This window comes from Sciurus carolinensis, chromosome 13 (genome assembly GCF_902686445.1).
Source record: "Sciurus carolinensis chromosome 13, mSciCar1.2, whole genome shotgun sequence".
NCBI classification, from domain to species: Eukaryota; Metazoa; Chordata; class Mammalia; order Rodentia; family Sciuridae; genus Sciurus; species Sciurus carolinensis.
Genome location: NC_062225.1, coordinates 819,195 through 839,611, shown reverse-complemented (window position 1 = coordinate 839,611; position 20,417 = coordinate 819,195). Strand labels below are relative to the sequence as shown.

Genomic DNA, 20,417 nt, shown 5'->3' with positions numbered 1-20,417 from the left:
ACTGCCCCAAAGGTGCCACGTGCACCTGGCTGTCACTAGGAAGAACTCTGCAGCCTGGGACGAGGACCCCTGGCCAGGCTGCTCCGGATGGTGTCAGCCTGGATAGCCGGGCAAGCGGCACAGTCTGGCCTTTGTCCTGGGTCCCCTTACTCACGGAGGACCCGGGACCTCTCCCGAGTTCGTATGCACAAGGGGGTCGTGGCGGCCCGGGCACTCTCAGGGTGGGGGCTGCAGTCCTGAGACGAGGGGTGGGCTCACCATGTGACACAGCCTGTGGCGGGTGGCCGGCCCTTCTCGACCTCGCCCCCGGCAGCTGGAGGCGGTGCCTGGCTCAGGACCTGGCCTCTGCTCGGCCTCCCTCCTGTCCTCTGATGCACTGAGGCCACCCGCACTTCCCTGAGCTCCGAGTCCTCTGGCAGACAGAACCGGAGGAGGTGGAGACAGCGCGGCCAGCTGACCAGAGTGAGGGGCGGGGACCCCGCAAACGCGGGCAGTGGGGGTGGTCTCCTGGGGACCGTGCCCTGGGCAGTGGGGGTGGTGTCCTGGGGACCATGCCCTGACCCAGAGCTGCCCTGCTCTGGACAGCTGGTGTCGGTGTCACTGGGGTGGCTGGTGTCATTGGGGTGGCTGTCACTGGGGTGGCTGGTATCACTAGGGTGGCTGGTGTCACTGGGGTGACTGTCACTGGGGTGGCTGGTGTCACTGGGGTGGCTGGTGTCACTGGGGTGGCTGGTGTCACTGGGGTGACTGTCACTGGGGTGGCTGGTGTCACTGGGGTGGCTGGTGTCACTCGGGTGGCTGGTGTTCACTGAGGTGGCTTGTGTCACTGGGGTGGCTGGTGTCACTGGGGTGGCTGATGTCACTCGGGTGGCTGGTGTCACTAGGGTAGCTGATGTCACTCGGGTGGCTGGTGTTCACTGAGGTGGCTTGTGTCACTGGGGTGGCTGGTGTCACTCAGGTGGCTTGTGTCACTGGGGTGGCTGGTGTCACAGGGGTGGCTGGTGTCACTCAGGTGGCTTGTGTCACTGGGGTGGCTGTCACTGGGGTGGCTGGTGTCACTGGGGTGGCTGGTGTCCCTGGGGTGGCTGATGTCACTTGGGTGGCTGGTGTCACTAGGGTAGCTGATGTCACTTGGGTGGCTGGTGTCACAGGGGTGGCTGGTGTCACTCAGGTGGCTTGTGTCACTGGGGTGGCTGTCACTGGGGTGGCTGGTGTCCTTGGGGTAGGTGGTGTCACTAGGGTAGCTGGTGTCACTGGGGTGGCTGGTGTCACTGGGGTGGCTGGTGTCACTGGGGTGGCTGGTGTCACTCAGGTGACTGTCACCCAGGTGGCTGTCCCTCGGGCAGGGCCCGTGCAACTCGGAGGAGGAGGAGGAGCAGGAGGAGGAGGAGGAGGAGGAGGGAGGCTATGCTGCAGTGGGGCAGCCGGGTCCTCTCCCTGCATTACCGGCCTCCGAGAGCCAGGGCTTCCGGGAGGACAGGCCGAGCCGCGTCCCTGTTTGAACGGCTGTGGCCTGGTTTCCGCCTCCTCTCACGTCCCCCGCTCCACCCCCTTGGGCCCCGAGAACTCGGGGTGCTTGGGAGGCTGGGGCGACCCTGCTGCGCGGGGCGAGGCCCTGCTGGGGACTTGCGGCCCCCCTGCTGTGGCTTCCCTTTCATTGGCACTTGACGTGACCGAGGTGTTGGGCGCTGTCAGGACCGGGCGAGGTGCCCAGCGCAGCGCTCCCTGCCTCTCCCTGCCCCTCTCTCCTGCCCTTGTGGATCTGCCAGGAGGCCAGCCCTCAGCTCGGACTCCCCAGCCTGCAGGGCGTGAGCCACTGCCCTCCGTCTTAGAGACGGTGCCGGCTGTGGCCGCATGCCATCCCCGGCCCGGCTCTGGTTTGGGTTCTGGGTGAGAGCCCTGGGGACAGGGCTGGAGGACAGAGGTGGGAGAGTTACCCCTGCTGCCCTCCTGCAGTGACCCAGGGCAGCCCTGGTCAGGCGGCCACTGTCTAACCACGCCTGCCCGGCTTGCCTTGCTGGTGTCCGGGACCCCTGCCCACACCTTTGCAAACGCCCTCCCTAAAGACCCCTCAGACACCCAGTGCGAAATGCGGTTTGCTTCCTGTCGGGGCCTCCGCCACGCAACTGGGCTTCCACCGGACACGTGTCCTCAGGCCACCCCCCCGAAGCAGCTGGACCTGGTGCCAGTGCCCCACAGGCTGTGCCGTGTGAGGGCCCCTCGGAGCCAGTTCTCGTGGGGCTCTCGGAGGACCCCACCTGCGCGGGGCAGGAGGGCGTCCCCAGGCCTGGCGCTGCGTGGGAAGGAGCCGTGCCTGGCACCCTCGGCTGGGGTGCAGGTTGGGGCACCTGACTCAGCAAACAGCCACCAGGCCCGGGACACATCACGCTCATTTCCAGGCCTTGGTTTCCTCGCCTGCACCCCAGGGTCGGACTCCTTTGCAGAATGAGTTTTAAAATGCCTGGACGAGGAGATTCCGAGGTCCCTTCCAGCCCCGACATTCTGGATCTTAAAATCAACCTCGTCCTCCTCACCATCCTAACCAGGGAGGCGAGCGTTCCAAGAGTTAATGGAAAACGGATGATCGCAGGCTGGGTCCTGCCAGGCCCCTCCAGGCCGCTGCCAGGCGAATCCGCCATGACCGGGTCAGCGGTTCTGCTCCGCGGCCTGCCCGACGCCTGCTCCCTCCCCTCCCGCTGCCGCTGCCGTTAGGAGACAAGAAAGGAAACTTTAAATCAGTCGCACCAAGTGCAAACCAGCCCAGCAAGCACTCTGGAAGGACCGGAGGAGTGACCCGGCTCCGAGGCTTTCCAGCCAACCCTGGGAGGGCCACGCAGGCCTGGCCACGGCCCTGCAGGCTGGCAGCACTCAGAAGTGGGTGCCCGACGCGGCTGCTGGAGAGAATTATAGGGTGGGATCAATAGTTCGGGCCCTGGGGTCAGACGGATATGGGTTCAAATCCAGTTCCCCCACTTACTGGGTGGTCCTGAGCAAGTGACTTAACACTGAGCTTCCCCTGCAATCTGGAAAGCCAGAGTAACGACCAGAGTCCAGCTTCACAGTCCTCCCGAGCTGAGCAGACCACACGCACGACTGTTTCACGCAGGCCTGGAACACAGAGCTCCCCACCAGCCGCTGTCTAGGTCATTGGCGTTACCTTCTTCCCTGGGCTTCCAGGAGCTTGGGGGTCTGCGGTTACCGAGAGCCGACCGCAGAGCCCTCGCGGGGCTCCTGCCCCGGTCATCCCCCATTGGAGTCTCCGAAGGCCGCATCACCTGCCGCACATCGCTGTGTGCCAGGGCTTGGAGGAGCTGCCGTTGCGTCCATGGCTCCATGAAGGGCGGCAGGATGGACGCAGGGCCTTGTCCGTGCCCAAGCAGCCCGAGGCGCCGTCTCGCTGGGTCACTGCGGCTGGCATTTTGTGGTCACTGTGCGGCAGCTGGACCTGCTTCCTGACTGTGAAGGATCTGCTCCTGCGAGAGGGTCCACCCCAGGGGCGGAGAAGCTCCCCTTGAACCTGAGGACGGGAGTGCAGGTGTGTGAGCTGATGCTCACTGGGACTTTCAGAGCTGGACAGAAGCATGTAACTGGAGTTCCATCCAGAGGGGCCGACGGCCAAGGCCCGCAGGTCCTACCACGCAGGTGGCACCAGGGCCTGGAGCAGGCCAGGTGTACTTGGCCAAGCAGAGCCGTGGTGCTGTGAGGGGCAGGGCAGCCCCAGTGCCCAGCCACCTGCAGCCCACGTTGCCAGGAGGCGAGGCCCTGCGGGTGACCCCGTGACAGGGTGTTGCGAGAGCGTCCATGCTGCCCAGCCTGCCTGTGGCCTCTGCGGTGTCCCTCTTTCCTCTGGGGCCCTAGTTGCCTGTAGCCTGTGCCTCCCCGCTCTCTGGGGGCCCCTCTCTGAACGCTTGGCTTCCATCCCCAGCGCCCCAGCCTGGCCTCCAAGAGGTCAACACAAAACCTCACCCTCGTTTCTTGCTCCTCCTCCGCCGCCGTCCTCCTCTGCCCAAATCTGTGAGCACAGGAGTCGGCTTCCCCCCTCAGGAACTGAGAGCCCCCGTGAGTCCTTCTGCCACCACGTGGCACTGGTGTGGACCCCTGGGTTCCTCTTTGCTGAAGAGAACCAGCCTGTAAGCTACGGGAAGGGGGCCCTCGGAACTCTGAACTCTGAACTCTGAACTCTGCATCAGAGCATGGGTCACCCTGCAGTCGAAACCAGGTTCACTCGTTCCAGCCTTGATTTCGACCCCTGAAACACCCAAGCCACGCATCAGATGGCACACGATGATGAACAGACACAAAGGTCACAGGAAGACCAAGGCAGGGCTACAAAGGGCAGAGTCCCAGCATGCGGAGCCAGGCACCAGCAGAGACAGTCACCGTAGGTGGGCCCTTTCACTTTCAGAGTGCCATCTTGGAGGGTCTGCTCCAGGGGTCACGTTGGAGAGGGTCCTGCGGGGGTCTTCGTGGGCAGGAGAAACTGCCCCCTGCTGAAGCCCAATGGAACAGGAAATCAGAGGTTTGACACAGTGGCATTTTTCATGGGCAAGGATCATGATGAGTGACCAGGTGGCGGGGACAGGGTGCTGCCATGTCCAGTCTTGAGGAATCCTCCTTTTATGGGTCTTAGGTGAGTCTGGTGTTCCTGATATCATCTGGAATGTCCATGTGCACACTTGCTACTGATTTAGTTCGATAAGTTGGCACATGTATGTTGTTGATCAGTTGGTGTTTCAAGGTTGTGATGGGCAGAGGGTGGTTATTTGTACAAAGAGTAGTCCTACCTGGGTGCTTGTACTCAAAAAGGAGTTGTTTATGGCAAACTACTGCTTTACAAAATGGAGTAACTCAGAGTTACCAGAGTCTGAAAACAGCTGTTCTATAAACCATAGAGTCACTCAGGGCAGGCACAGCCTGAGAGCTGCTGTTCTACACCATGGAGTCACTCAGGGCAGGCACAGCCTGAGAGCTGCTGTTCTACACCATGGAGTCACTCAGGGCAGGCACAGCCTGAGAGCTGCTGTTCTACACCATGGAGTCACTCAGGGCAGGCACAGCCTGAGAGCTGCTGTAAAACACCATGGAGTCACTCAGGGCAGGCGCAGCCTAAGAGTTGCTGTTCTACACACCATGGAGTCACTCAGGGCAGGCACAGCCTGAGAGTTGCTGTAAAACACCATGGAGTCACTCAGGGCAGGCACAGCCCAAGAGCTACTGTTCTGACACCATGGAGTCACCCAGGGCAGGCACAACCTGAGAGCTGCTGTTCTACACCATGGAGTCACTCAGGACAGGCACAGCCTGAGAGCTACTGTTCTGCACACCATGGAGTCACCCAGGGCAGGCACAGCCTGAGAGCTGCTGTTCTACACCATGGAGTCACCCAGGGCAGGCATATCCTGAGAGCTGCTGTTCTACACCATGGAGTCACTCAGGGCAGGCACAGCCTGAGAGCTGCTGTTCTACACCATGGAGTCACTCAGGGCAGGCACAGCCTGAGAGCTACTGTTCTGACACCATGGAGTCACCCAGGGCAGGCACAACCTGAGAACTGCTGTTCTACACCATGGAGTCACCCAGGGCAGGCACAACCTGAGAACTGCTGTTCTACACCATGGAGTCACTCAGAGCAGGCATATCCTGAGAGCTGCTGTTCTACACCATGGAGTCACCAGGGCAGGCACGGCCCGAGAGCTGCTGTTCTGCACACCATGGAGTCACTCAGGGCAGGCACAACCTGAGAGCTACTGTTCTGCACACCATGGAGTCACTCAGGGCAGGCGCAGCCTGAGAGCTGCTTTTCTACACCATGGAGTCTCCCAGGGCAGGCACAGCCTGAGAGCTACTGTTCTGACACCATGGAGTCACTCAGGTCAGGCACAGCCTGAGAGCTGCTGTTCTACACCATGGAGTCACTCAGGGCAGGCACAGCCTGAAAGCTGCTGTTCTACACCATGGAGTCACCAGGGCAGGCACAGCCTGAGAGCTGCTGTTCTACACCATAGAGACAGCCAGGTCAGGCACAGCCTGAGAGTTGCTGTTCTACACCATGGAGTCACTCAGGGCAGGCACAGCCTGAGAGCTGCTGTTCTAAACCATGGAGTCACTCAGGGCAGGCACAGCCTGAGAGCTGCTGTTCTACACCATGGAGTCACCCAGGGCAGGCACAGCCTGAGAGCTGCTGTTCTGACACCATGGAGTCACCAGGGTAGGCACAGCCTGAGAGCTGCTGTTCTACACCATGGAGTCACTCAGGGCAGGCACAGCCTGAGAGCTGCTGTTCTACACCATGGAGTCACTCAGGGCAGGCACAGCCTGAGAGCTACTGTTCTGACACCATGGAGTCACCAGGGTAGGCACAGCCTGAGAGCTGCTGTTCTACACCATGGAGTCACTCAGGGCAGGCACAGCCTGAGAGCTGCTGTTCTACACCATGGAGTCACTCAGGGCAGGCGCAGCCTGAGAGCTGCTGTTCTACACCATGGAGTCACTCAGGGCAGGCACAGCCTGAGAGCTGCTGTTCTACACCATGGAGTCACCCAGGGCAGGCACAGCCTGAGAGCTGCTGTTCTGACACCATGGAGTCACCAGGGTAGGCACAGCCTGAGAGCTGCTGTTCTACACCATGGAGTCACTCAGGGCAGGCACAGCCTGAGAGCTGCTGTTCTACACCATGGAGTCACTCAGGGCAGGCACAGCCTGAGAGCTGCTGTTCTACACACCATGGAGTCACTCAGGGCAGGCACAGCCTGAGAGCTGCTGTTCTACACCATGGAGTCATTCAGGGCAGGCACAGCCTGAGAGCTGCTGTTCTACACCATGGAGTCACTCAGGCAAGCTGGCATGGCTGGCCCTCTCATGCTCTTCTCATCCCTCCTGGACTCCTCCGCTGCCCCACCAGTGTGAAGAGCCAGCATGTGCACAAAATAAGAGAAAGAACCTTGGCCTTGAGTTGGGGGCCTGGGCTGGAACCCTGGCCTGGTCCCTGGTTTCCTGCAAGCCGTGGGTAGCTGCCCCCCAGGCACAGGGAAGGCGCTGAGTGAGCTCCTGCACAGGAAGTGTCTGCAGGTGTGAACAGTGACCATGCTCCTGCAGAGGACAGTCCTCAGTGCTGGGAACGGCAGCGTCGCCCATTGTCCCCCGAGGTCCTTAGCCCCTGCCACTGCGGTTCCTGCAACCACTGCTGGTCTGCTTCCTGGTCCTGATGACCCCACCCTCCAGGTGGTCGCCAGGCTGGCCCAGCCTCTCACTAAAGCTTTTGAGGCCACGGTTCCTGTCTGGAGCCACACCAGCCGCCCCACAGGGCTTCCTCTGAGGTCCTGCCAAGAGGAACAGGGTCTCCAGGGACCTCTCCCCATGGGACCAGCAGACGTTTCCTCTGCTCCATTCCCAGAGGCCCAGCAGGGCCAGACCTGCCCTGTCCCATCCCCCAAAGAGAAAACCTCCACGTGCCCCTCCCTTCAGAAATGATCAATGCAGCTTAGTGATGCATTCCAAGAAGGCCAGGGTCCAGACTCTGAGGCCCTCAAATCACAGAAAATCCTGTTTATTTTTGCAGGGGTAAGACTGAGTTTACAGTGGCAAAAATTCAGAATTCAGATGAGTTTTTCAAAAGGCAACCTTTCCATGGTTCACATTCTCAGCAAGTCGCCTGCTAAATAACAGTCGGTTGAGCTTTAGGCAAATTTCCAGAAAGTTTAGTCAACCTTTTGGCATAAACAACCTTCAGCAAATCTCAGTATTGCTGCTTTGCTTAGTCCACTTCACTTAGGAATGTGAGGAAGTTTTTTCCTGGGTACAGTCCACAGTTAACCCACTGGGACTCCTACCAGGAGCTGATGGATTCAGCAAGCACCGATCATTTCTGATAAAGCTACACCACCCTCTTCCCATGAGGTTATTTTTGTTTGTTTCTTCAGTACCAGGGATTGAACCCAGGTGCTTTACCTCTGGGCCGCATTTTATATTTTATTTAGACAGGGTCTCACTGAGTTGCTTAGGGCTTTGCTAAGTTGCTGAGGCTGGCCTTGAACTCTACATCCTCCTGCCTCAGCCTCCTGAGCTGCTGGGATTACAGGTGTGTACTCCTGCACCTGGCGTGACTTTATTCTCAACAGTCAGATACTGGAAGAACCAAGTGCCTGCCAACAGATGAGCAGATAAGCTCATGGTGGGGTGTACATGCAGGGGACAGTGTTCCCCACAGCAAGGAGGGGCTCCGACAGGACAGCAGAGGGTCCTGCAGATGCAGTGGGGGAGGGGCGCATGGGCTGTTCCTTTCACATCACGCCCAGGAAAGGGCACAAAATCAAGAGTGTTAGGAATCAGGATGGCGAGGTGGTGGGAGAGGGCAAGAGGGAGCTTTCTGTTTCCGTCTGGGGCTGCTGGGTTCGCTGTCTCCATTCAGAAAAGAACTGAAGAGCAGGACCCAGAGATAATAAGCCAGCCAGCCGCAGGTTCACGGCGAAGGCAGCAGATAGACAGGTCCTGGGGGACAAGGCCCCGGAGCTGCGGGTCGGTGGGGAGTCTTGACAGGTTGCTTTTATGGTCTCTGGACTTTCCTCTTTCCTCATCTCCTCCGGCCACACGCTCCTCACCATTATTGAGGGGTGCCCCCTCTGTCCCCATCTGTTTCAGTTTTTCTATGGATTCCCGCTTAGGAGCAGGGGTAGGGAGGTGTGGGATTGGGTTCCCGCTTGTGTCCAGAGCGCTTTCGACAGGGGGATGTTGACCCGTCAGAAGACCTTGCCCTGCTCCTTTGTGCAGGCCCTGCACCAGCCCTCTCGCCCGGCGGCCTCAGCCCTCTGCGTCTCCTCGGGCCTCTTGGAGCTGGGCCACCAGCACTCCGGCTCTCCGGCTGGAGCGGTGCTGTGAAGCCTGAGTCGGAGTCCTCCCAAGGAGAGCGTGGCGAGGGGGCGGCCAGGGCGGTCCAGAGGTCCTCGGGGAAGCTGGCAGGCACATGGCGGGTTCATCTGCACGGCCGCTCTTTAAGTCCTCACACACAGATAAAGATGACGCGGACAAAGTGAGATTAAAGCAAATAGGATGATAGGGTCAAACGGCAGAAAGATATCGTGCGGTTGGAGAAAGAAACAAACTCGCAGCCATGATTGGTGTCAGCAGTTACTAAATGTGAAGCATGGGTTACCACAGACTGGTCTGTAATTTGAGCGTGCGTTTTGTGTTGGTGTAACTGATGTTAGTTACGTGTTAGATCTTTAACTACAGTGCTTGGGTTAGGGACATCTATCAAGGGTTGTAAAGTTATCCACGTACGGGGTAAAGGTAACAGTTTTGGGGCCCAAGCTAAAGTAACATCATCCACTTGATCAGGAGAAAGGTAAAAGACATCGCCTGCCAGTGGGGGACCTGGAGGTGTCCCAACACCCAGCGACGGAAGCGGCTTGATTAAGGAAGTCGAAGTCAGACCGATCATCAGCCCCTAAGCAGACACGCTGAGCCCTTACTTCCCGGAGCATAGAGAGGTCGCGCACGGGACAGAGTGAGGTCACATGAATGTGCACGTGACTCACCTGCCTGCTCAGCCACCACATGCCCCTCCTGGGTCCCACAGGACACGTCCAGACAGGAATCAGTCACATGGGCTTCCTCTTCACGGGCACCAACCACAGGAGGCAGAGCAAAACGGGGAAGTAGAACCAAAGGCGTAAGCTGAAGATGACCTGACCCGTCGATGGGGTGCCAGGGTGCTGTCGCCAAAGCGAATCGAGCGCTGCGTGCCACGCGGGGGGCCAGGGACCTGAGTGCAGTACATCCTGAACGTGACACCGTGTCCGCCCCCTTTCTGTGCTAAAGTGCACATGTGTGTCAGGGAGCACGGGCTCTACCGTCCAGGTGAAGAACGTGCTCACTTCAGTATCTGAATTTTGACGAGTGAAAGTGGGCCCATTGGGCTGGCGTGGCTCAGCTAGAGCACTTGCCTGGCACTGTGGGGCACTGGCTTCCACTCTCAGCACCAGGCAAGAAAAGAAAGAAAGATAGTGTGTCCGTTTACAGCAGAAACGTTTTTTAAAAAAGGTAGGGCGATAGCACAAGGCCAGGAAATGCCTGTCACCGTCAAGAGCACCTCGGCCAGGCAGGATTATCACGGGCAGCCGCCGAGCAAGCGCTAACCCTCAAAGCTTGAGCCGAATCTCCAGCTCTGCGCAGCCTGCCGGCCATGCTGTCAAGGTCCATTGAATTCACTGCACCCAAACCAGGTCCAGCTCCACCAAGCAAGGTATCACGCCAAGCTCTTTTGCTCCAATTATCCTGTTTCAAAACAGGGAAATTAAAACGTAATAGATGTTTCTGATAATTTTGAGTGACATCTACGCGAGATCTGGGGACTCTATTGGGGAGGCTGTACTTTGTCACATCAGATGAACTGTCACCTGGTTCACCCACGTGGTGCCATCCCGGACGGCAGCAGCCTCAGTGCGTACAATGGCCTGCCGCTCCTTCACGGTGCCACTCCCCTTGGCACGACTAAGGACAGGATCACCAGAGCAGTTGTGGCCAGGGACACAGTAAGAAGAGAGCCGAGCCTGCAGGAAGAGCGGCCGTGAAGGGGGTGCGCTGCAGCCCAACGAGGTGAGAGCAGACACCATGTCCACTCTAAAGGAAGCTCACCCTCAGGCCTCAGGAAGGCGGGGTCCTCCCACGCAGGAGTCTTTCACAGAAGAGTCCAGTTAGCAAAAACATGTCATGTGAAGTGACCTTGTGTCCACCTCTGAGTGTCCTAGGTCCAAGCTAGTGAGGTGTGCATACTGCTGGATGGACTTAGAGGCATCCCAGAGTTCAGGTTCCCAGGAGAAAGATTCCTGCAACCTATCTCTGTGCACAGTCTTGTCACAGTGAGGCTTCGCTGGAGCTGAACCTGGCACGAACCAAGAGTAATACCCAGAAGAGGGTTGTTGTGCCCACGTAGGTCAAAGCTAGGGGCAGCTTACGTATAGGACCCTGTTTTGTGGAGCTGTTGCTACTAACCCAATAGCAATCGGTACAGCCGCTGATACTGCAATCAAAAGACTGATAAAGCCAAACATGTCCCTTAGCTAGTTTAAACAGCAAGAGCTCACAGCTGCAGTGGTCTGCGGAGCCTCCGTTGGGGTGGACTCAACAGGGGGTCTCTAGGCCTTCAGGCGGGTATGATATATCCAGGGGTCTTGTCCTGCCAAAGGGATGGACATGGTCACTGGGTAAGGACCCTCCCAGTTGGGAGTATGGAGCTCCTTGCTTGGATTTATAGTTTTTACTAGCACAAAATCCCCTGAGAGAAGAGAGGGGCCCTTGATGACCTCCCCCAGGAAGTTCTTGTCGGGTTTCTATAAACATCTGCTGAAACGGTCAACTGAGTTACACAGGGTACTAACTGAGAGGTCTCGAAATCTACAAGTAACTCATCAGACAAACATGGCCTCCATACAGGGATGCAAATGGGGTTGGACCCTGTCGTCCAGGGGCATTTCTAAGCCTTATCAGGCTTAGAAGTCTAACCATGGGATTTAGGCGGAAGTTTAACATTGGGATTTAGTGTCCTTTGGTCCACATCCCCGAGATTTCTTTTTGTAACCAGATCTCTCGGATGCTTCTATTCCTGGAAAGTAAGTAATTCCCACCTGAATCCTGTCATAAAGGGATTCAGAATTCTCAGGAGAACAAGAGCCTCTCCCTGTAAAAAGATCCGTGCTGGAGTCTGAGATAAGAGAGTCCCTGAACAGGAACTGTGACCTCGCAGCCCACATTCTCGGGTCTTTTTCCTGAGCAAGGAGGTTCCCAGCAGCCCCTATAAATCAACCCCAGGAGAAGTCCGGTGGTGGTCTTAATAATATCCCCTTTTCCCTTCCTTTTGGAAAGTCCTTAAAGTCACAAGGGAGATACCTGGGTGGTTCCCCAAATGTCTCAAAAGACAGGGAGTTCCTCTATTACGGGGCCCTGTGATCAGGGGAGGTTATCCTGACAGAAGGGACACGGTTTCTGCATGAGGTAAGGACAATTAGGAGCGAACTCGTCTTAAGTGACAAACCATTTCCGTAAGGAGAAGAAATGTTGCTGACTGTCGTGGACAGTGGCGCCTGTCCCTCACTTCTGCCCGAGAGGAGAGAAAGGAGGAACCCCACCCGTCTGGGGATTCAGCTGTGCTAGTCGAGTCCTCAGAGAGCCACAGAGGTGCCGGACGATCACGGCCACTTTCCGGGTCTTACCAGCCGTTTCACATGAGTGTTTCTAACCCTTGAGTAAATGGTTTCGCTCCCAGACGAGCCCCCCGAGTCTGTGCGTCCGTGGGTGCTGGGTTTCTTGTCTCCGTGCACCTGGGTAAAACACTGAAACTCCGTACAGCTGGCTGTCCCTGTTCCCGAGCCCCGAGGGACACGCCGCCTGCTCTGACCTCCTGGGGGCCTCCCAGACTCAGTGAACGAGGAGAAACGTAGGGTGCAGAAGAGGCTGCCAGGTGCGGCAGGGCTGGGGGGAGCCTGGGGGAGGAGGCCGAGCTGAGCAGCTGTTCATGGGGGCGGACACCACTCAGGCCTCACGCAGACCCGTGTGGAAGGCCGTCCAGCACAGACTCACCAACCCAGCCTGGCAGGCAGGCACTCCAGGCCAAGCGTGCAGAGTTCAGAAGGCCCCGGGCGACTGCCTTTCCACAGCTGTGCCCCTCGGTCAGCTTGAGGGCAGGGCCCACGCCCCAGGTCGCTCGGACCCCAGGGGCACTCCAGGCTCTCGGCTGGCCCAGCCCCGAGTAGCCGAGGAATGGGGCACCCAGGGGGCACCTGGCCTGCCAGGGCCCTCACACCATGCCCAGCAGGATCCGCCCCTCGACCAGGGCCTCTGCAGCTGGGCGGCAGGGGGAGCAGGGGGGACACTACGAGAAGCTCCTCTCTGCTGTGTGTCTCCACCCTGGTCCTGGGATCGGCCTCTCCCGAGGATTCTGGTTCTTTCTGGAGCCTGGTCTTAGTCAGACCTGTGCGCTGGGCGTGCTGTGGTGAACGAGGAGACAAAGACACCTTATTTTGAAAAGTGAGGTCAGATCAGCCTCCACATGGGCAGCCAGGGAGGCCCAGGGTGGACAGAAAGAGTCCTGTGAGGGGGCAGGGCCAGCGCGTCCGTGGGGAGGGCTTCGGCTGCGGCACAGACCGCACACAGGGGCCTCCTGGTCCTGTCCTCCCACCTCAGGGCTCTTCCTGGGCGGCCAGTGGCTGCGGGGAAGCAGGGTCTCTCTTCTCTCCCTCTCTACCCCGCCCAGAGAGGGAGGGAGGTGGCAGGCGGGGCAGCTCCTGCGGCCACCTGGGGTCCTGGGCAGCGGCTGCTCACATACCTATCCCTGCCGGCTGGTTTCAGACATGGTCTGCTAGCCACTCTTTGGGTTGCCTCGCAATGCCACAAACCCACCCAGTGTTGGGGACATTTCACGCAAACACAGTGGGAGAGACAGGCCCTCGCACAGGGCAGCTGGCTTTCCGTGAATCCCCACAGTGGTGACCCGGCCACTCACAGCACAGGCACAGGTGGCCAGGCAGAGGCTGGATTCCAGGGCAGAGCGAGTGGGAAGTGACACCTGTACAGCTCTGGCCTAGGCAGGGGACCTGGCCTTTGGCTGCACTTAGGGGGTAGGGTTGCTGGATCTAGTAAATAAAATACAGGACGTCCTGGTACCAAACGGGAAGTGCACTAAGTGGGGAATGTCTACAGATATTGCCAAACATCACCCGGAGGAAAGGGAGGCGCAAAGGGCTCCATGCCGAACCCCCACCGTCCTTCTTTTGGTTGCAACAGAGGGAGCAGATTCTGTGGTCAACCACAGCTGGCTTACAGAGAAGGAGCCCTCTTAGGCAATGGACATTCTGTTCACCTCTGACCAATGTCACCAAAACCTTCTTGAAAAAAAAGAACACGGTCAGAAGACTTGCACTTCCCGATTTCACAACTAACCACAAAGCTGGGGTCAGTGTGGTGCCGGAACAGACAGACAGACGGGTCCCCGGAACAGCACCCAGAGCCCAGCAGCAAGTCCTCACACGGATCTTCAACGAGGTGTCAAAGTGAGTCGGCAGGGAAAAGAGTCGCCTCCACCAAGGGTGTTGCTGCGGGCGGCGGTACTCGCGCTGGGGACCGGAGCCTGCCCCACACCGCGCACGGAAGGCGGCTCACACGCGTGGGCACTGTGTCCGCCACCATCACAGCGCCCTCAGAGGACAGGCACGGGAGCCCAGGAGGAGCCTCGGAGGGCAACACGCACAGAGGAGACTCAAAGTCGAGGGCGTTGGCCCCTCACAGGCGATCCAGAAAGTGCGGAGACGACCCTCGGAGTGAGGGAGACCCTGCAGACCAGTACGTGACGAGGGCTGGTGCCCACCCCTCCATGACACAGGACACCCAAGGTCTCTAGTAGGCAAGTGGTCTGGACAGACTTTTCTCCAAAGAGGATAGACAGACGCCCAACAAGCCCGTGGGAGCCTCCACAGCCTTGGCCAGCAGGGAGAGGGAGAGGGCACGATGCGCTGATGGCCAACAGATGCATTGGACTACGTGGCAGGAAAGGGGACGTGGCCTCTTGAAGAGCCATGGAATGGGCAGATGGCAAAACCCACCAGAACCTCTTCACAGAGAGATCGATTCCGGGACTGTAGCTCCAAGTGCCACAGGTTTCTCCAAAAATCTTTAAAGAGACTTTGGGGGCTCCCGGACGAGTGTCCGTCGGCTTCTCTGGGCTCTGTGGGGCTGGCGCTTGGCTCGCACCACTCCGCCGTCCACTCTGGCCCGTCTCCCCGTCCTCCTTGGTGGGTCTGATCTCTCGCTGCCTCTCTTAGAGGAACACTTGTCCCAGCATTCAGTGCCCAGCGGGCAGCGGGTGCAATCTCTTCTTGAAATCCCTAACCTGATCACTTCTGCAGAAGGGCGCAGGCCAGCCGGCTCGGGCTGGTGTCACCCACGGTCAGGGAAATGCGCAGGAAATGTGAACGGTATCACAATGTGCGGTCTCCACACGCTCACCAGGCGGCTGGCGGCACTCGGGACCAGCCGAGCACTTACTCACGGCTCTGGGAATACAGAGCAATCTGCAGGGTTCCCCTCTGACACTGGCTGGCAGGGCCAAGTGGACACCGAGGCCCGGAAGCTTGGGCCCTCCAGGCGCGGTACTGAAGCCGAGCTGCCAGCTCCCGACAGAGCCTCCTCCGCAGGCGCGGCTACATTCACTGTCTGAGCCATGGAGGCTGGTGACGGCTCCCACCCAGGGAATGCAGGCCGGGGAGACCGCGAGGCGTCTGAAGATGGCCACAGAGGCCTCGGCTTCCGTCTTCCCTGTCTGAACACTTGTTTTCAACACCCTGGGCCCTGGGCGAGAAGTCTGACTGCCCACAGGCACCAGCTGCCCGGAAGCCTGGCCAGGCGGACGGGCTGTGGGAAGGGGGCCTGCACGCTCTCCCTGACCAGACATCAGAGCTGTGATGAAGAAGTCTCCGCTTCCCTCGGCTCTCCAAATGCCCACGGCCGTCTTTCCCACCTGAGACCTCAGGCCAGGTGGGCAGGGACGGGCCCACCGGCCCAAATTCCTCACCCACAACCTCACAAGTATATAGGATGCTTGTCGTTTGAGGCCAAGGGGTCTGGGCACTCCGCCCTGCAGCAGGCAGCTAGGAGAGCACCCAGAGAAACATGGCTTACAGCACCGGGTGGGCCCTCACCTCCGGGGAGAGCACCCAGAGAAACATGGCTTACAGCACCGGGTGGGCCCTCACCTCCGGCCGTCTTTCCTCCCCGTGAGCAGAACGCCCAGCAGGAGCGACCAGAGGGAAAGTTGACTTGGGCTCAATTTTCAGAGGTCTTGGCCCGTGGATGGCCGGCTCTGTGGCTCTGGCCATGCGAGGCAGCACCTCATGGCGGAAGGACCCTGCGGAGGACGGCGGCTCAGCTCATGGCGGGGGGCGGCCCAGAAGCAGAGGGGCCCTCCGGGGCGCACCCCAGACTCTCCTCCGGCCACCCCACCTGCCTACTCACCACCCAGCCTCGTGAACCATGGACTGGCCAGGCCTCGGCTCTCGCCCTCGAACCAGCGCAGCCCTGAGTATTCCTGCACTGACGGGAACTTTCCGGAGACACCTCGTACCCAACCCCAACACTCCACCCCGGCCCCTGGACACCGATGTCCACGTCACAATGCAGGTCCACTCGGCCCGTCCCCAGGAGTCCCAGACTCCCCAGCTTCAGCATCGCAAAGTCAAAGTCTCCTCTGAGGCAGACTCTTGCCCTGAGCCCTGTAAAGTCAAAAGCTAGTGACCCATGCCCAGCATGCAGTGGCCCAGAGGAACGTGCCCAGTCCAGAGCGGGACTGGGCGAGGAAGACCCAGGGCCGCGGCCAGGCGGTGCTCTCAGAGGGCCTGGGCGGCCACCCTGGCCCTGCCGGTTGCCGTGCACCTGGCTTCTCTCCCAGCCTGGCTCGCTCTCTGCAGCCCGCAGCTTGTCTCCGCAGATGGCCTCCCTTACTGGCCTCTCTCACTTCCTGGCGTCTCCATTCCAGCTTTGGTCTCTTCCTTTCGGGGGCAGCCTGCAGGGACTCCCACCTGGGCGCTCTGCCGGCAGAGAAGTCGTCTGGGTTCTAAAGGAAACACAAAGCTCAGGGGCCAATTCAGTTCAGGGGGACCGTCCAGCCAAGCACACCCAAGCCTGGCCCTCCGGCCAGGCCTGTACCAGCTGGAGGCCCCGTGCGCACCACGCAGCCGCTGCGGAAGCAGACCTTCCTCTGCCCTCGAGGACAGGGGACAGGCAACAGCCTAGGGAGGGGACCCACGCCGCTAAGGACAGGGGCAGGCGTTCTTCCCAGAGGGGAGATCTTGGGCTGCAGTTTGCTGGCAGGCCTCTGGAAAGTGAAACGCTGCAGGTGGACCTGGGCGGAGGAGCTGCTTGCCGTCCAGACTTCCACATTGACACAGTCCCTGGATGGGCATGTGGACTGTCCCCCAGAGGCTGAGCGTGCCAGCCTGCAGGGAGGGAGTGCAGGTGGGCGTTTGGGGCCGAGAAGAAGCGGGTAGAGGCAGCGAGCTGCCTCCTGAGAGCCCGGCCTCCAGCTCCCCTGGCAGGGCCGTCAACGGGACACTCGACCCTGAGGAAGGAATCATCTCTCCCTCAGACCACGGTTATTTTGAGTTTCTGTCACATGTTGGTAACTTGGCTCGAAGGGTGCACTATAAACTGTCAGATGCAGAGAGCCACCAAGTCAGGTGCCACAAAAGTAAGAGGAAATTTGTGTCTAGACCTCATGGTAAAATCGCAGGACCCCAGAGACAAAGAGATCCTAAGGGCAGAGAGAACAGAAGGACAAACTGGTAGCTGACTTCTCCACTAAAAGTCAGCAATAGTGATGATTCGAACAAGTGATTCTGCACCTGCACAGACTCTCCACCATCCATTTAGGGAAACTCGAGGCAGGGGGCAGGAAGGACAGTAGAATGAACAGGACCTTATCACCCTGTCTGCACACATGATTTCACGACCGGTGTGATTGCAGGTCACCACTGCCAGATGAACGAGAGGTCATTCTCCATTCATGTGTGGTGCGTTCTACTCACATACTCAATCAGAACAAATAAAAAACAGTAAGAGAGAAAAAAGAACTCAAGACCCTTCCACAAGTCTGACAGACTGGTACACAAAGCCTAAACGAAGTTCCAGAATCGGCTTTTCTGTAGAGCAAGGGTGTCCCTCGCACTCAGAGCCCGTGTGTTGCCCTCTGACCTGGCTAGCTCATGCCTGCAGTGGCGCCGTCCACCTGGGACAGAGAAGGGGCCTCCGCGGCTGGTCTGTAAGACGAGCAGGCTCCTACGCGGGTTGGAGAAGAGGCCCCTCTGGGAGAGAACCAGACACAGAGCCAGTGCTCTCCCATGGAGAGACGTCCCATGCCCCTGCCCAGCACAGCGCCATGTGCCAAAACCAACGCCAGCCACAAGGCCTGTGGGCGCCAGGTCCAGGCTGCGCCAGCCTCGGGCGATGCTTTCCCTTCCTTGGATTCCAAACTAGCCTTGCCACCCACACCACCTCACATGCCTGGGGCCCAGTGACAGCAGGGACAGAAAGGCTGCAGCAAAGCTCCACCCATAGCGAAGGTGGTGAGGAGACAGAGGCGGACGTACCTCTCTGTGCAGGCGGGAGGCAGGGCCGCCGGGCAGCCCACCCTGCCTGCTAATCACAGGAAGATCCTGTCCAGGGTTTCCCATGGCCCCTGGTGGGGACCAGCGATGTGAATCAAGGAGTCTGATTACCATGTGGATGGGATACGCTTGTGCTGGGTTCCCCCAGGCAGAGGGCAGGGTTCACGGTCCCCAGGCAGAGGGCAGGGTTCATGGTCCCCGGGCAGAGGGCAGGGTTCATGGTCCCCAGGCAGAGGGCAGGGTTCATGGTCCCCAGGCAGAGTGCAGGGTTGACGGTCCCCAGGCAGAGGGCAGGGCTGACGGTCCCCAGGCAGAGGGCAGGGCTGACGGTCCCCAGGCAGAGGGCAGGGTTGACGGTCCCCAGGCAGAGGGCAGGGCTGACGGTCCCCAGGCAGAGTGCAGGGTTGACGGTCCCCAGGCAGAGGGCAGGGTTCACGGTCCCCAGGCAGAGTGCAGGGTTCATGGTCCCCAGGCAGAGTGCAGGGTTCATGGTCCCCAGGCAGAGGGCAGGGTTCATGGTCCCCAGGCAGAGGGCAGGGTTCATGGTCCCCAGGCAGAGGGCAGGGTTCATGGTCCCCAGGCAGAGGGCAGGGCTGACGGTCCCCAGGCAGAGGGCAGGGTTCACGGTCCCCAGGCAGAGGGCAGGGTTCACAGTCCCCAGGCAGAGGGCAGGGCTGACGGTCCCCAGGCAGAGGGCAGGGTTCACAGTCCCCAGGCAGAGGGCAGGGCTGACGGTCCCCAGGCAGAGGGCAGGGTTCATGGTCCCTAGGCAGAGGGCAGGGTTGACGGTCCCTAGGCAGAGGGCAGGGCTGACGGTCCCCAGGCAGAGGGCAGGGTTGACATTTCCCAGTTGCTATGGCAATGCCAGCCCTTGAGCTCTCTGGGAAAACATCTATCTTTTGTTTTTTGCTGTTTTTTCCTTTCATACCTGGAATTGAACTCAGGGGCACTCAACTATTAAGCCACCTCCCCAACCCTATTTTGTATTTTATTTAGAGACAGGGTCTCACTGAGTTGCTTAGTGCCTCACCATTGCTGAGGCTGGCTTTGAACTTGTGATCCTCCTGCCTCAGCCTCCCAAGGCACTGGGATTACAGGCATGAGCCGCTGGGCCTGGCCAGAGATGTCAGTTTTACCCTTTAATTGCAGGCACGGGCTCCCAGGAGAGAGGATGCCGAGCACCGCAGGTGACTACAGTCCTCCGTGTGTGACCTTCGACCTGCCTGCTCTCCAGAGGCTCTCACAGGTGAGCTTGGAGGACGCAACCTGCATAAGGAAGCTGTGCAGCCAGCCCTGTCACGGTTCCTCCCGCGGCACCCGCGGCCCGCTGGCTCTCTGTGTTCCTGTTTGTCTTTTCTCAGTCCCCACTGCCCCTCACCTTTTCTGAGTTAACGGCCACCAGGTGCAGGCGGTCACTGGGAGGGGCGTAGCACAGCCTTCCCTGGCCTCCTCGGATGGCCGCTGCTCTGCAGGGCGGGAGGCGTGGGGTCCCCGAGCTTGTGCGCGGAGCCTGGGGTTGTCTGGGGTCACCTTCTCCTCCTCCTAGGGCCGCTGTTCTGTTTGGTCTTCACACATTTTGTTAAGTGGTGACTGACTGCAGAGGGCTATGCCTGGCCAAAGTCCTTGAACTGGACTTGCCCGTGGGGTCTGACTCAGCAACAAGCACTGCCCCTTTGGCCTTGTGCACAGGCAAAGGGCTCCCTCTGAGCGGGGGCAGAGGGGCTAGGAGCCCCGGCCGGAGGCGGGAGGCGGGCGCTGGCCCACAGCTGGAGGACACGCCTCAGGCTCTCTGGGAGGCGGGGGTGCAGAGCAGGCCATCTGCTCCGATCTGGGGTGACCAGTGACCGTTCCAGCAGAGGCCTGGCCTCTGCAAACAGACATCAGGAACTGGCGTGGGGCCTGGGCGTGGGGGGCAGAAGGGCAGGTGGTGCCACTGAGCTGTTTCCCCCGCTGGACAGAGGTGCTGACCACCCGGGAGGGGACACAAGATCGGGCTGGCTCTTGCAGACAGGGAGGACTCGGGTGGGGTTCCACACGGCTCTGGCTGGTCGGAGGCTGGCCAGCTGCCTGCTGTCTAGAAGATTCTATTCAGACCTCCTCGTGCTGGACCCCAGGACCCCAGAGAACCCCCGGGGAAGCGGAGAGAAGTGGAAGGCCCCAGCCGGCAGCAAGCCACGCGCCCCAGGAGAGCCGTATTCCTCAGGCCACTGCCTGCCTCAGTTTAACCCTGGGAGGGACACGGTCTCCAGGGGGCCCAGCTTCCTCACCGCC

At 59.7% G+C, this 20,417-nt stretch overlaps 1 long non-coding RNA gene across 9 annotated transcripts; it reads right to left on the bottom strand.

Annotated features, from left to right (window-relative positions):
• Positions 1-2,932: 2,932 nt before the first annotated feature.
• LOC124963709 (uncharacterized) lies at positions 2,933-19,763 on the bottom strand. Of its 9 annotated transcripts, none has more exons than XR_007104781.1 (7): positions 19,525-19,763; positions 19,177-19,412; positions 10,990-11,173; positions 10,633-10,879; positions 10,088-10,547; positions 9,534-9,611; positions 7,515-8,994 (listed from the first exon to the last, which is right to left on the bottom strand). It is a non-coding gene; the product is annotated as an uncharacterized LOC124963709 (long non-coding RNA). The 9 variants fall into 9 exon arrangements; XR_007104780.1 differs by having other exon boundaries at positions 10,135-10,547; XR_007104776.1 differs by having other exon boundaries at positions 9,534-10,272; positions 10,408-10,547.
• Positions 19,764-20,417: the final 654 nt, after the last annotated feature.